Here is a 16626-nt window from a genome sequence, read left to right on the forward strand (position 1 = left end):
AAAAATAAACGTAAACGTAACATTCTGTAGTGCATTTAGATCTTGTTTAGGGTCATTTGGTGATTTCAGTCATCATACACTAAACATCCACAATCTTCTCATCAGTGACATTTAGTCTAAATAGTCTCTCTGTGTAAAGATTTTAGACATCTTCTTGGACACGTTTAATCCTTCCAAATAGTTTGCTTTATAAAGCGCCCATGTATTGAGGTTGTTCAGTAGGACAGGATTTACATTCAATGTGTGATTTGATTGGACAGGAATCACAGGCCTGATTTTTCTACCCAGCCAAACCCCAATGCAGTAGATAAGAAAAAGTAAAGTAATGACTGCAGGTTGAAGTAAAAAAATGGAGTAAAAGTACAGATAGAGTGATAAATATGTACACTGTAAAAAATGGCCATGATTTCAATGGTAAAAAAAACTGTAAAAATGCTACAGTAAAAATCCGTAACCTGGTTAACAGTATGTTTCCTTAATATATACAGCGAATAACCGTAAATTGACTTTCCCAGAATTCTCTGCATGGCACATCACTTTTTATGCTTTTTGTTGACTTTACTATGGATCTTTTTAGCTGTTTCCCCATCAGTTATGTACATTAGAGATTTATGTTACATCTAATGTTGATAAACAATGTTTATTTTATGACTTTAATTTTATGCGTGTTACCACCTGCATATGGCTGTGTTAACATGTCTATCTGTGTAACAAAAGATGTGCAGATATTGGTTATTCAAAATACAGACATATTACCTCTATAAAGTAATGAAATACGGTAGTTTACTGTAAAAATTAAAAATAACTTGTACGGTTTGTATGGTATTTTTAACGGTAAAATACTGGCAACGTAAATTTATCGTAAATTTTACGAATTTATTTTTTTACAGTGTACTCAAATGAAAGTAAAAGTACACATTTTAAAACTATTTAGTAAATTACACTTACTGAGAAAAACTACTTAATTACAGTAATCTGAGTATTTGTAGTTAGTTACTTTACACCACTGCACATTTTCACATAGGATCAATATTTCGTGCTTTTGCATCTTATTAAAAAGCTGGTCACTATTAACAGCCATTTCACAGACAAGTGTAAACAGGACATGTTTTAAAAATCTCATTAAAAGAAACAAAAAAGGACGTAGGGCATTCAAACACCACTACGTTAAAAATGAAATCCTCTATTTCTATCCTCTCTTCAAGGTCTAAACAAAATCATTATTATTATCTCATAACATGAAAAGCTATAAATGAAGTCTCATTGACAAAATGATGAAGCTGATCCATTAGGATCAAGACAGCATTTAATATTCTGAGCTAAAATTATCTGAAACTTCAGTTAAGTATGTTTGGCTATTCAATTCAATTCAATTCAATTCACCTTTATTTGTATAGCGCTTATACAATGTAGATTGTGTCAAAGCAGCTTCACATAAAAGGTCACAGTAAATAGGAACAGTGTAGTTCAGTTTGTAGTGTTTAAGTTCAGTTCAGTTGAGCTCAGTTCAGTGTGGTTTAATAATCACTACTGAGAGTCCGAATACTGAAGAGCAAATCCAACGATGCGCAGCTCTATAGATCCCGAGACATGCAAGCCAGTGGCGACAGCGGAGAGGGAAAAAAAACTTCACTAAAGGCGGAAGTGAAGAAAAAAAACCTTGAGAGAAACCAGGCTCAGTTGGGCACCACCATTTTAATTTCTCCGCTGGCCAAACGTTTGTGCAGAGCTGTAGTCTCAGTGGCGGAGGCTGGAAGCTGGCCTCAGCGAAGACTAGTCTGTCTCTGGAGCGTCACAGGAATCAGTCTCATGTTCTCCACTCCTCCATGACCATCACAGTAGCTGCTCAGGATTCGGCCAGGTCCAGGATATAAAAAACCTTGGGATCATCTCGTCGTTGGTCTTGGATCGAATCAGTGACTCTGCATAGTCTGAGGGCCTCGGGAAGAGTATCCCCAGGTGGAAATGGAGAATAAAGAAAATAATTAGCGTAGCTGATGTTCACAGTGTATATCAACAAGATGCATAACCTGTGTGGAAGCCCCCAAGTGGTGCACTAAGTGTATGCTTTACTGAACAGATAGGTCTTTAATCTAGTTTTGAATTGGGAGAGTGTGTCTGAGCCTCGGACGTTATCAGGAAGGCTATTCCAGAGTTTAGGAGCTATAAATGAGAAGGCTCGACCTCCTTTACTCGACTTTGCTATTCTAGGTACTACCAGAAGCCCTGAGTTTTGAGACCTTAAAGAGCGAGTTGGATTGTAGCGAGACAGAAGATTGGTTAGATAAACAGGAGCTAGATTATTTAAAGCTTTAAATGTAAGAAGCAATATTTTAAATTCAATACGAAACTTAACAGGCAGCCAGTGTAAGGAGGATAAAATTGGGGTGATGTGATCAAATTTTCTAGACCTGGTAAGAACTCTGGCGGCTGCATTTTGTACCAGCTGAAGTTTGTTAATAGAGGATGCTGGGCAGCCAGCAAACAGTGCATTACAGTAGTCCAGCCTAGAAGTCATAAAAGCATGGACTAGCTTTTCTGCATCTGAGATGGATAGCATACTTCGTAACTTGGCGATATTTCTCAGATTAAATATCTGCTATATATGCTGTTGTTCACCATCTCAGCTTCCCTTTTCATTCCTCATGTTGTCTTCAGTGGAAACAAAAATACCACGTTATTTTGCGCTGACTAAGTATAGACATAGGATGAAACACATTGAGTATTAATAAAGCAAAAGAACATTATTAGCTCACTTATTCTTCAGTAGGCGATCACAGTTAGATATTTAAAATCATTTAAAATTAATTAAAGCTTCAGGTACAGAATAATATTTATTTTCATTTCTGTGTGTACGGTGCATTTTTAACTTGTTAAGTTGAATGATAATTTAACAAGCAATTTACAGTCTAAGGCAGGCATGGGCAAACTTGATCCTCGAGGGCCGGTGTCCCTGCAGACTTTTGCTCCAACACTAATCAAACACACCTGAACACCCTAATTAGTGTCTTTAAGATTACTAGAAAGCTGCAAGCAGGTGTGTTTGATTAGGGTTGGGGCAAAACTATGCAGGGACACCGGCCCTCCAGGATCGAGTTTGCCCATCCCTGGTCTAAGGTTTCAGAAAGTTTGTAATCTTAATTATTAACATTAGCCTAGATTAATTCATAACAGATATAAAAAAAACTGTTGCTTACTGTAAGTTATATACGGTTTAAAATGATTGTTTTCTTGAGTACATTGCAAAAAAATAACTTTTCAATAATTAAAGTTTTATTAAATCTAAAACATGTTTATTTAATGCTGACAGTGTTTTCCTCATAAATAATCTAAATCATTGCAAATATTTACAAGTAATATTTGATGATAAAATAAAATACCTAAATGTTTCGAATATCAATTACAATATATAATAATAAACAACACAAACAAGTGCTCTGAAAGTCAGTATTATGTTTCAAGAGTTCCCACTTAGATATGCTTGGCGTATAAAGCAGGTTTGGCATGCTGTCCCGGGAGAGAACCTTGAGCTTGGAGATATTTGAGCCCAGGGCTTCCGCCCGGTCGATAAGCATATCAGGAGATCCGAGATCAGGTAGGTCTCGAGAGCACCCCCTTTAGAAAAGGGAGGAAAAGGAGGAGATAGGGTGGAAGGGGGGATTCTTCCAAACGAAGATAGAACAGTAGGGAGAAAATGATCCATTTATAGTAAACTAGGATCACTCTGATTGGATTATTACTGATTACAGATGAGTGGCCAGACGTGCTCAATCATATCACGTGCTCCTCTCGAAATTAGTTTATGAAACTTCACTTTGTTTCCATCAGGGTTCATACGGTCATGGAAAACCTGAAACAGTCATGGAATTTTGACATGGCATTTTCCAGGCCTGGAAAAGTTTTGGAAAAACAGAAAAACCCACAAAGTTTTAGAAAAGTCATGGAAATTAGTTTAACAAACATCTGTAAACTTGAATTAGGGCTGCAAGATAATGGAAAAATCTGACATGACCATATTTTGTATTTCTGTGATGTATATTGCAACGTGAATACAATTTCACCAGATGATTTAACAGGTTTATTTATTGGGAGGATTTTGTAGAGGAGTGAATCTCGATTCATATATAACAAATAAATTACAACCATAAGGTAAATAAAATATTAGTAAAGATAAAAGTGAATTATAGTTTTCAGGTATTCACTATTCAGGTACAGATATTGAATAATCACTACTGTATAGTCTTCATTGTATATTATTTAACTTTTATTAAAGTTACAAAACATTTCTTGTGGCCGGATGTTTTAAAGTCTGAAATGTTGAAATGTTCACACAGTCACAGGCCTTAAAGGGACAGTTTACTCAAAGATAAAAATGTGCTCACTATTTACTCACACTTCACTTGTTTCAATACTATAGGAGTTATTAAATTATCTTCTTTTTGTGTTCATTTAAAAAAGAAAACTCATAAATGTTTGAAACAAGTGAAGGGTGTAATGAAAATGGTGAGTATTTTTGGGGTGAACTATCTCTTTAAAAATGCATGCAGATTATAAACTTTTACTCCATTATGATTAAACCCTACATTAAACTATAATCCCAACATTGCATATTGTAAGAGGCTAAATTATCATATGCATTTGTTTATACGACAAAACATGTATTTTTGACTCAAGATGGTCCGTACTGACTCCAAAGGCAGATACTGATAAGATCAGGGCCTGGTCTGTGGACTTTGGGGGTTTTACGATGTGGTCACATGTTAATTGGTCAGTTTGAATGTCTCAGCATTTGGGCTTTAGTCACATGGTCAAGAAAGATACAAAATAGGTGTAAAACTCTGCTCTGTCTCTTTTCCTGGCCTGTCTTTTCTGCTCTGTGCTCTCCTGCTCAGCTCCTCTCCTCCTCGAGTCTATCTTCTCTGACTCTACTGCAATCAAACTTCTGGGCCTGCTCTCTTTGTCTCTCTCTCCCTCACCCTGTGTTTCTTCTTCTACCTCTGGTAACTTTAATTTAAAATTTAAGCTGGGTACAATTTATATCATATGTTTTACCATTTCATATTTTATCATTTTATACAGTTATTTTGTAACTAATTCAGTTGTAACCATAAAGAATTATTGTCATTAAAGGGCACCTATGGTAAAAAATCTACTTTTCAAGCTGTTTGGACAGACATGTGTGTAGGTATAGTGTATAGACCATCATATTGGGGTGAAATAAACACAGAGTCCTTTTTTTTCAATCTAACAACATAAAAACAGTGCACCAATTGGAGCAATTTTAGACCGACCGCAACTTGATGTAGGAGAGCGGTCCCCCCGCCCACCAATATTGATTGACAGGCGCGTCATCATATCCTCAGTTTGTTGATTCACGGCTGCCATTTTCAGTGCGAGTCAATGCGATATCACCAAAGGAACACCCTAGCTCTATTTTTAGATGCAAGGCTCATTGGGCTCAACACAAGATCAATATTCTCCACATTATTGCTCTAATTAGAATTATTGGTTGTATCTTTAGGTAGGTTTGCAAACATGTGTACTATTCATTGCGTCTACCTTATACTTCAGCCGTTTGCATTTCTCGTGATCACAGAAGCTCCCTGTGATCTTAACTAGGTGCAGCTGGAAAAGTGCAAGCGCGTTGCCTCATGTGCGCATCTCTCCATTGGAAATAAAATAACAAACTTGCCTGCAGGTCACACACCAGATGCGCTGCTCTGCGTGGTGCGACGCTGATGCAGCGCCATGCATTTTAGAAATCTAAACATAGGTTTCTATCAGGGTACACAACGGCGCTTCAAGTCGGCGGCTGGACGCCGCAGATAGCCACTGACTTGAAGAGCCGTTGTGTGTACCCTGATAGAAATCTATGTTTAGAATTCTAAAATGCGTGGCACGACGATTCGGGACATTTCATGTTTCTGCCGCGCCACAGAGAGTGTCTGGTGTGCCGTGTCGCGGCTTCGAGCGACACATCCGGTGACACAGTCAAAGTTAATTCAGTGTGTGTGGTTATTAGTCTCATTGTACAAGCTCGGCACTTGAAACTAGCACACAGTTGGCTGTAAAACTATACAAAGACACAAATGATTTTGTACTCTCTGCTTGGTCTGTGTCAGAGTCATACATGTACGACTGAATGCTGATCCTCTCACTCCTGCTGCTCCTCTCAGTCTCCCTGTCTGACTGTGTTGCAAACACAGAGCGTGTGAGCTCTTAGCCGAAACTAATTTTAGTACACGCCCCCAACATGACACTTTTTAACACATTATAATAAAAAATCTGAATTGTGTTTTAAACTGAACCTAAACTGGCACACTCAGAAGAACCATAATATTAATTTTAAATCATAAAAAAGGGGTAAACTATGTCCCCTTTAAATCATCTCATTACTTTTGATTTAACATCAACACATTGCAATACAATACAATCACATAATATCAACGCTCTCCCACATTTTTAGCTATTAATACTGCCTATATTTCTGTTTTTGGTATGAGATTGCAGAAGAATGGTTTGAACAGAATGTACAGTTTCTTACCATACATACTGATAACTCTTTAGTCATTCAGCAGAACTACAGTCCGAACCGCTGTGGTTTAAAAACCATTCTTACAATACATGTTAACTTTTAAGCTCACTTATAGATGCTTTGAGTTTTAACTTCCCTTTTTTATTTTATTTTTATTTTGCTTTTTTTAATACCTTCATGCAAATAAAGCTGTTTTTATTTATTTTCACCCAGCATACACTTTATGGGTATACTTTTAGTTCCCGTTAACATAATGATACATCACAGAGTCATGCTAAATAAGGAAACATACTCCTTAATGATCTGTTTGTATGGTCTAGTAGTCTAAAAATTAAAAGCAGAACAGAAACAAAGAACACCATGGTGGTTTGGTCTGTCAACTTCCACTTGTCTTCACCTAATTATTTGCAATCTCTCACACAAATCAGCGGAAAATGACAGAATGGAAAAATGTGTCAAATGATAAGTATTATGGGTTATATGAGCAATATCACATGAGTAGCAGTGCGATGTGGCTGTATATCGGCGTTGGTGGGAGGCGTGCATTGGCATGAGGCTGAAAGCCAAGTGCCTTAGTGTCCCACCAGTGATATAGAGCCACATCGCGCTGCTACTCGTGTGATATTGCGTTTATACAATAGTTCGATGGCACAATCGTGTATATAAATATTAAATCAAACATGGACAGTCTAAAAACCCTTTTGTAAGAGGAACTACTTTCTTCCGCCTTTCATTCACATCTGCAGCTGACGTCAGAACAGCAGAAACCATTGCTCAATCACCAACATCACTTTAGAGCTAGTATTTGAATAATTCTCTAGCGTAATGTCTAAAGTGATGACAAAACAGGTGATTTTGCTGACATTTTAAGATTATAAGGCTGAACAGAATGAAATGCCATCAGTCTACAGAGATTTCCCAGTATTTCTCTACTGCAATCAGAAGATCACAATATTACTATGGTATAAATACAGCATACAACATGCAACACAGAGAGATTGACTTAAAAAGTCATTTACTTGTTTAATAATGATTTGATCAGCTGTAGTTTGAAATTACGCTGTTTTTCTCTTAGGGCTTATTGTGCGTCTCTGTCGCCATCTTGTGGATGAACATTATCAACTATCTTTGCTCAAAGACAGGGTGTGGCAGCCATAGTCTCTCAGAAATTATAAATAGTCCAAAGACATGCGCTATATGTGAGTTGAAGAAACTAATTTGTCCATAGTGTATGTGTGTGAATGAGTGTTTGTGGGTGTTTCCCAGTACTGGTGTAAGGGTCCATCTATTAGTCCAATGACGGAACTAACAGCATGGGTGAAGGTTAAATGCATTTAAGCCTTTTAGCACATGTGAAAAGAAATATTTTTATTCGTTAAAATTTAGTTTCAATTGTTTCCAACTCTAAATTTTAATCTGACCCCAATTTATAATAATTTTAGATTTAGATTCATCTAATTCAAGCTGATCACCTTATAGGTTGTGTTTAGGTCTAATTTAGATTGGTTAACCTAATAAATCCTTATTTTCAAGTAATGGTTCATCGTTTACCCGAAGTTGCTTAGAGTCAGTATGCTGGCCAGTTTCATCTGCTCACAGACACATCCTCGACCATCCAGTACCGATTCTTAGCAGATAAACTAATTTCCTTTAAGTAATAATAGGCCGCCCCATGCTTGCTCATACTTAAAGAGAGTTTGATTTAGCCACTAGATTAAATCATACTAAGTCAGTGATTGTCAGAAATCAACAGGTCTCTAATGCTGTGCCCATGCTCCATCCATTGAGCCTGAATGTCTGACTAATCCTGGTCGTAGGCTTCGGAAACATCAGCCTAAACAATCTACTAGATTTAAATGATTTCAGGAGATATTAAAGTTAAACAAGAATTTTACATTTATATGTCAGGCAAAGATTTTACATTCCAATTCTCATCACTAAACAAAATAAGCCAATCAAGATTGTGCAACATCAATTATTCAAAGATACATTTAAGAGTTAGAGAGGAACACCTGACCATGTATAAATACATTGCAGCATATAAGTCCTGATGCAGAGCTCAGAGACTCACAAACTGCAATGGGGTATCCTGCCTACAGAATCCCTAAACCCTTCTGCACCCTTTGCCTAAATACTCAAATCATCATAAATTCAAGACAATAAAAGCTACACCAAGACTCTTGCCTGGTCATTAGTTGATGCAAAGACCATTTTCCCTGGAGTGGAGCATCTGGCAAAGATCTAATCAAAGTCAAAACCCAAATTAACTGATATAAGGGAGATTGTAAAATATTCCAGTGAAATTAAGACCACTTTACCAATCACACAGAGACATTTAAAATGACACCAAACATGAATATAAAGCCACAAGATACACCATATTAAAAACTTAAACATCTGTGTGGAGCTGCTCTGGTGGAGAAGGTAAAGTCCAGGGCAAAGAGGGAGGTTCAGGATGCATGATCGAGACAACCTGAATAACTGGTTTTCTAGCTGATCTTCTTCTCAGATTAGAAAGTTTATTGTTTTAGTGCCTGACCATTCTCGTGGTCTTGTGTCATGTGGAGTTCCATAACAGTTTTCAGGGTTTAATATTATGGAGAGATATAGCCATCCTTACACTGGGTTGCAGCAGAAAGGGCATCCGCTTCCTAAAACACATGCTGGATGAGTTGGCGAAAATTAATGAACGAAAATGAATGAATGATGATTAAAAATTTTACTTCAGCACAATTAGATTGTATTTTATTATTGAAAGAAACAGCAAACCACTCATGCAACAGTTGGTGATTATGGCTGATAAACCCACATATTTAATGTTGTTGGTATTCTTTTATGACTAGTAAAAAAAAACCACTAACCATAAAGAATCAAGACAGATCAGACAGAATAATTTGAATTAATATTTTTATTTCTGAAGCATACAGAAGATAAAAGTCATTCCTATATTGATTTTTCTTATTTATTTTTTGCTGTACTGCAGTTCAAAAGCTGCATTGCATTCATTCAGGCATTTAGCAGTGAATAGGTCTAATGCATTTTATGCTATTATTATATTAACAGTCTGTTGGCTAACTGTAAAGCAGAAAGAGATCATGAATATCATCGGTTTTCATATAATCTGTTTGTTCAGGTCGATATGCAGAAAACTCTAGTTGTGTGAAAGGCAGAAACGTCATCTAAAATATAAGGGAACATTTCTGTCACATGATGGTTTAGAAGAAATACACAACTTTAAAGATGCATTTAACTTGCTTTGAATTACCTAAAAACTATAATAAGTATGTTTTAATACTCACTCTACTCTGTGCTGGAGTCCACATGTTCTGTGCAAAAGAGGAAACAAACATTTTTGAGTTACATTATTTTTCTTGATCATGTTAAGTCAGTTTAAAGAGCCCCTATTATGCAATATAAAAGGTCATGTTTTGGTTTTGAGGGGTCTCCAACATCAGCCTGATATGCTTATAATATGCCTTTATTTTTACCTAATTATCCCAACGACTCTTATATGATTCATTCAGCGATTCATCTGTTCTCAAACCCCTCCTTAGCATGATGCGCTGATTGATCCAGTCTGTTGCGATTGGTCGACTGCATTTAGTGTGAGATGTAAAGAAATGACCACCATGGCTTATCAACATTGTTGAAGTAGTCAGATTGCAGAGTGTATGTGTGAGCCCAATGCAGGAGTGCATTAAAGCAGTGCAGTTAAACAACAGCATATACTCTATTCTTAACCTAACAATAAGTAAATCATACCTGTAAGTAAAAACAGTGACACACATTCAGTATTAATCCACACAGTGACAAAAGCTGAACTATTTTGGACTATTGAACTATTGTGTAGGAATGGCTGGGGGTGGCCACAGCAACAACACATGGCAGAGGATCACTAACTTACAAACGCATTTAAATCGGTAAAGAAAGCATCACGCATCGCGTTTCCAACGTAGTTTTAGACGCGATATATGAATATAAAGAGTTACCAGATACAATACAAGCCTCGTGGAGCAATTACAAGTAACAAAAAACAAATACATATTTTGCAAGCTAGAGAAAACAAGGAGGCAACCATTTTATTCGCACTTGCACTTGTAAAATGGAGGAAGAAACTGATCCATGAACTGTTAGCTGACAAAGTCCCATACATCAATAGTCTTTTCTGATCCTCCCTTTAACAAATGGCCAACGAATCTCCCGTTGCAGGATAGATAATTGTATTATCACTAGAACGTTCACTTATCTTCAGTCATGAACAGTCCCACACACGCTCACACTCCACTAGCGTTTGATAGGAAAGGTGCATTCACGTTTTACCAGATCCAGCATTTCATATTTGGTATTGTTTCGTGTCAACGTTGATACGAACAGGCAAAAGATCCGGACAAACGACGAATCATTTAACCAACTCGGAGTCAAATCTTTTTTTTAAAAAATCAATATTTTTATACAAGGTGCATTTTCAGGTTTAACCCTCAGCTGGATGTTTTATTCACTTAGAGCTGTGTTGTCATTTTCAAAAACCCATAATAGGGGCTGTTTAATGTAACTCAAGTTTAAATGATTTGTTAATCTGAATAAACTTAAACATTCAAGGCAGCAATTTTGTGTGTGACCAGTGGTGGAAAGAGTACAGAAAAGCCATACTTAAGTAAAAGTACTACCATTACTTGCCAAAATATGCAGTGCAGGTAGAGTAAAAGTTTCCGTTGTAAATACTGCTTAAAACTCATCTAAAGTGCTCAAGAATAGCTAGTATTACGCTGCGAAAACTATTGCAGCACTAACAATGTTATTTGCACTTGTATGAAAATGTAACATATTGTTGTGCATTTAATTATTGTTTAAGGTCATTTGGTGATTTAAAGGGCACCTATGGTGAAAAATCTACTTTTCAAGCTGTTTGGACAGACATATGTGCATGCATGGTGTATAGACCGTCATATTGGGGTGATATAAACACACCCAGTCCTTTTTTTTAATATTGCAACATAAATATGGTGGACCAATTGGAGCGGTTTTCAGACCGACCGCAACATGACGTAGGAGTTGTAGGACAGTAAAAATAAGTAGGAGAATAAAAGGTCTGTTCAGTTTGGTAGGATCATCAATCATCATCAAATATGATCAAGAGTAAGTTTTACATGTTTAAAATGTTTTAAAACAGAGCACGTGTGTAATGAATTACAGCGATTTAGCTTAGCTTTACTTCATCAGCACAGCCGCGTGTCAGAACAATTATAGAGGAAGACGCTTCAATCCCGCTCTGTGGAGGTTAAATCAGGTTTATTTTGTACATTAACATAACAGATATCCGTATACAGCAGTGGATATTAACCTGTATCATGTCACATTTGCGTGCAAAAAGAGTGCAAAGCTAAACGCGCTCTGTCTGTCTGTGTGTGTGTCTGCTGCGGTGTGTGAGTGCGTGTGTATCTGTGTGTGTGTGAATTTTGTGTGACTCATCGATGCAACTGCACAACAAATACTCATTGGTAAAGTACTTACTGTAGTATTTCTCACAAACGCTATGTGAGATCTGCTTCCTTTAAGTCTGTCTGTTGTCTGACGCAGCCGAGGGAGAAGATTAAGGCATGCAGAAACGGTGGGCGGGGAGGACTAGCCTTAAAGGTGCAGTACGACAAAAGAGTCCCCTAGGTCAAAAATTAAAAAATAGAATCTTGCAAAAGGTATAATGAAAAATCTGATGGGTGTTTTGAGCTGAAACTGTACAGACACATTCTGGAGATGCAAAACACTTATATTAAATCTGAAAAGGGCTAACCTAGGTGCCCTTTAAGTAATCATACAGTAGGCATCCTTCATCCTCTCATCAGTGACATACCGTCAAAACAGTCTCTTGGTTGTTGCATGTAACAATTTTGCATCTTCTTGTACTTTTAATGCTTCCTACTGTACATGTTTGCTGCATTTAAAAAGCATGTGTGTCTTGAGGTTGATCTGCTTGATTTAAATTTTTCTATGAGTGATTTGATTGGATGGGAATCACAGGACTGATTAATCTACTTAGAAAAAATAAACATATAGTTGTCAAACTTTAATGTTTCAGATCATCAAAAAAAATAAATATTAGTCAAAGAAGTTAAGGTTTTATTATTAATGCAAAACTAGTCCTGTTTGAAAAAGTGTTTACAACCCCTATTAAAACATAACTCTGATTTATCACACATGAGTTCAATTTCTTTAGCCACAGTTAGGGCTGATTACTGCCACACCTGTTTGCAATCAAGAAATCACTTGAATAGGACCTGCCCGACAAAGTGAAGTAGACCAAAAGATCCTCAAAAACTAGATATCATGCCATGATCCAAAGAAATTAAAAAACAATTGAGAAAGAAAATAATTGGGTTCTACCAGACTGGAAAATTTCGAAAGCTAATGAGACTGTGAAAGCCATTATCTGCACATGTTAATGACACCGAACAGTGGAGAACCTTCACAGGAGTGGACTGGCTAACCAAAATTACCCCAAGAGCACAGCATCATCTCATCCAAAATATTACAAAGGACTCCACATCAAAATACAAAGAACACCGGAATTGCAGTGTGGTAATGTTAGTGTTCAGTGTCTCTAAAGTTCTAAATACAGGAATTCGGTGAGAGTTCATGACGCTACCCTTGTAAGTGCTGTTATCAAGCATTTTTGCATAATTGCACATTTATTTACATATTTGTTTCATATTTCATTCTTAAGTGATTTAAGGTTATATTTTGTATTAATTTAGCTGAAGTGTATTTATAAATGTAAATGTGTTGACGGTTTAAATGTGTTATTATTTCATTTGTTGTATTTTAAGACATTTAATATAGAAACGTGTCACTTTAAGGAAATGACGTGTAATGTGAGTGACTTGTTTATGAATCGCCGGATAGACTGACGATGAACAGACGCAATTCTGTGTTAATTTACATGTGTTTAAGGAGCTTAAAGTTGCTGCTGTCATAAGTCAAAAGGGACAGTGAAGAAGACTTTATTAAACCAAGTACCCTCTTTTCATGACAAGCGACCAACGAGGTATTTGTTTTGCTTATTTAATGTATTACATAAGCATGGTTTGTAGAATTTCTTATACGTTTGTACTGTGTTCATTTACTAATACAGTTCTCACGGCGTCATGGCGTCAGGCACAAAGCACATTATGGACGACCCGTAAACGCCCGTTCTGGAGAAACAACCTGTGTCTGTGTTGTTGTGAAGAGAGTGACAACCATAACAAAGAAACTGGCTAAAATGGTTTGCATGACAGAGTTTTAAGATGAAAACCATTGCTCAGCAAAAAGAACATAAAGGAACTTCTTTATTTGCCAGAAAACATCTGTCACATGTTGCTGTGCTCTCTTTTAGGCACTTGAGGGCACTAGCTTGTTTTGTAGTTTAACTTCATTTCCTATAATCCTTTGCATTTCTGATTGTATTCTGTTACTTGTTTGTTAATTGAGCCCTGTCTGTATAAACCCTTTTGTCGTCTGTTTTAGTTGCCTTAGGATTTTGTTAGCCCCTTATGTCTGGTATGTTTGTTTGGTTATCTAGTTTTGTATTTGCTTATTCTTTGATTCTTGTTTGTTTTTGTTAGCAATTATACCCAGTTTAGTGTTTGCAGATTTTTGGATTCTTGATTGTTTTTGTTAATATTCCTACCCTGTTTTTGTATTTGCTTATTTTTGGATTTTTTTGTCAGATTTTTGTCTGGACTCATTTTTAGATTTGTGTCTTGCTTGAAGTTCCTGTGCAAGATTAGGAAACCCCTAATAAATTGCTGAACATTTTTGTGTTTTGTGATTCTCCATCTCATGACTACATCTCAATGTTACCCAAGGCTTTTGGCAAAGGCAAAGATTGAACTGTTTGGAAGGTGTGTGTCCCATTATTTGGGGCACAAAAGTAACATTGCATTTCAGAAAAAGAACCAACAGTAAAATGCTGTACTGGTGGTGTGATGGTCTGTGGCTGTTTTGCTGCTTCTGGACCTGCAAGACTTGCTGTGATGAATTAAACCATGAATTCTGCTGTGTACCAAAATATCCCGAAGGAGAATGTCCGGTCATCGAGTGACCTCAAGCTGAAGCAAACTTGGATTCTGCAGTAGAAATGATCCAAATCACATCAGCAAGTTCACTTCTGAATGGCTGAAGAAAATCAGCATGAAGACTTTGGAGTGGCCTAGACAAAGTCCTGACCTGAATACAATTGAGGTGCTGTGGCATGACCTTAAAAAGGCAGTTCATGTAAAAACCCTCCAATGTGGCTGAATTACAACAATTCTGTGAGGATAAGTGGACCAAAACTGCGCCCCAGCGCTGTAACAGACTCATTACAAGTATCAAAAAGACATGACTGCAGTTGTTTTATCTAAAGGTGACACAAAAAGTAATTAGGTTAAAGGGCAAACACTTTTTCACACATGGTTATGTAGTTTTATATATTATTTTTCCTTAAAATAACAAAATAATAATTTCAAAACTGCATAATATGTTTATTTGTGCTATATTTGACTAATACTTACATAATACAGTATGTGCAGGTTGCAGAATAATAGCACAGTAAATTGCTTAGTAAAGTGCAATTCCTGACAGAAACTACTCACGGTAATTTGAGTATTTGTAATTTGTTACTTTTATATCACTAAAAGTGCAACAGCAAACACTTTGTAATATTTTTTATATAAGATACTCATTTATTTAGTATTTAAATAAAATATTAAATTGGTTTACCTGGTTCTGCCTCAGTTACAATGAGTTGAACAGGAATGATTCGATTTCCAGCAGAGCAGAAATACCATCCAGAATCAGAGAGTCTCAGTCCAGTCATCAGCACAGTGAAGGAGCTTTCACCATCATCACTAATCTGCACTGATGAATTCTGGGATATGTCGGCCTTATTCTCTGGGAAACACGTCTGATCTTTATATCTGCACCATTGCTTCTGTGAATTCCTGTATTTAGAACTGTAGAGACACTGAACACTAACATTACCACACTCATGTCCAGATACACTGCTGTTCATCACGGACACATCAGGAGCTGAAACACACAGAAAGAAAGACATTCAGGATTATACTGCATACATGAATGAGTGATGCAAGAGAATTTAGCACTAGAATGTGATAAAAATAATTACACATACCAGATTTAACCATGAGAAAAAGCTCATATGTGGTGTTCTCTTTTGCTTCAGACTCCAAAACACAGTAATAAAATCCAGATTGTCTGCTCTCGATGTTCCTCATAGTCACAGTAAAGAGACTCTGATCTGGATGATCAATTACTGACAGATTTTCCTCGGTTGTATTCGTGTATGTACGAAGTTGAAATATTTCTGAAAACCAGAATTTCATATGCCATCGGTTTTCCTCATTATAATGACATGGGATGGTGACAGATCCTCCGGGATTAATAGTTAGCATATGATCCAAACCACTGTAGCTTTCAACACCTAAACAAACAACACAGAACATTTTTAACATCCAGGATTAGCAATAAATCACCCACAGTGTTTTAGCCTCACAAAAAACACGAAGCATAAAGCATCAAAACATCATTAACCACTAAATCTTTACATTTGAAAATGATCTGAAAAGGATCTATCACAAACAAAATCAGCACACACATTTAATACTCACCTAAAATGAGCCAAAACCCGATTGAAACGAAGAATATTTTTGCTTTTCCATCTGTGGCCATTGTGTTTGTCTTTGCTTGGGTTTCTGTTATGCGTTTTTCACAGCAGCATTTGGTCAACTTCTGTTTTCTCTGCTTGTTCGGATGAAAAAGTACTCTCGGATGTCTTGCACCACATGACTGAGGGGTGTACAGATTGTTGGTATTCATAAATAAGTGCAGCAAGGACACACTGGGCCAAAGCAAGCATACAAAGGCTCAGATTTAATATGTGTAGGTCATTTATTTGCATTTCTGTAATTTAATAGAATTTAATTAAATTCAAGTTTATTTGTATAGCGCTTTTCACAATAATTGTTGTTTCAAAGCAGCTTACGGCAAGGCAAGTTTATTTCTATAGCACATTTCATACACAATGGCAATTCAAAGTGCTTTACATAAACAGGAAT

The 16626-nt window shown here is 36.6% G+C and overlaps 1 pseudogene; it reads right to left on the reverse strand.

Moving 5' to 3' along the window:
• The window catches only part of LOC130213700 (CMRF35-like molecule 1), a 39456-nt pseudogene extending 23150 nt beyond the window's left edge, over positions 1-16306 (reverse strand).
• Positions 16307-16626: the final 320 nt, after the last annotated feature.

The sequence above is a fragment of the Danio aesculapii genome, chromosome 2 (genome assembly GCF_903798145.1).
Source record: "Danio aesculapii chromosome 2, fDanAes4.1, whole genome shotgun sequence".
Classification (NCBI taxonomy): Eukaryota; Metazoa; Chordata; class Actinopteri; order Cypriniformes; family Danionidae; genus Danio; species Danio aesculapii.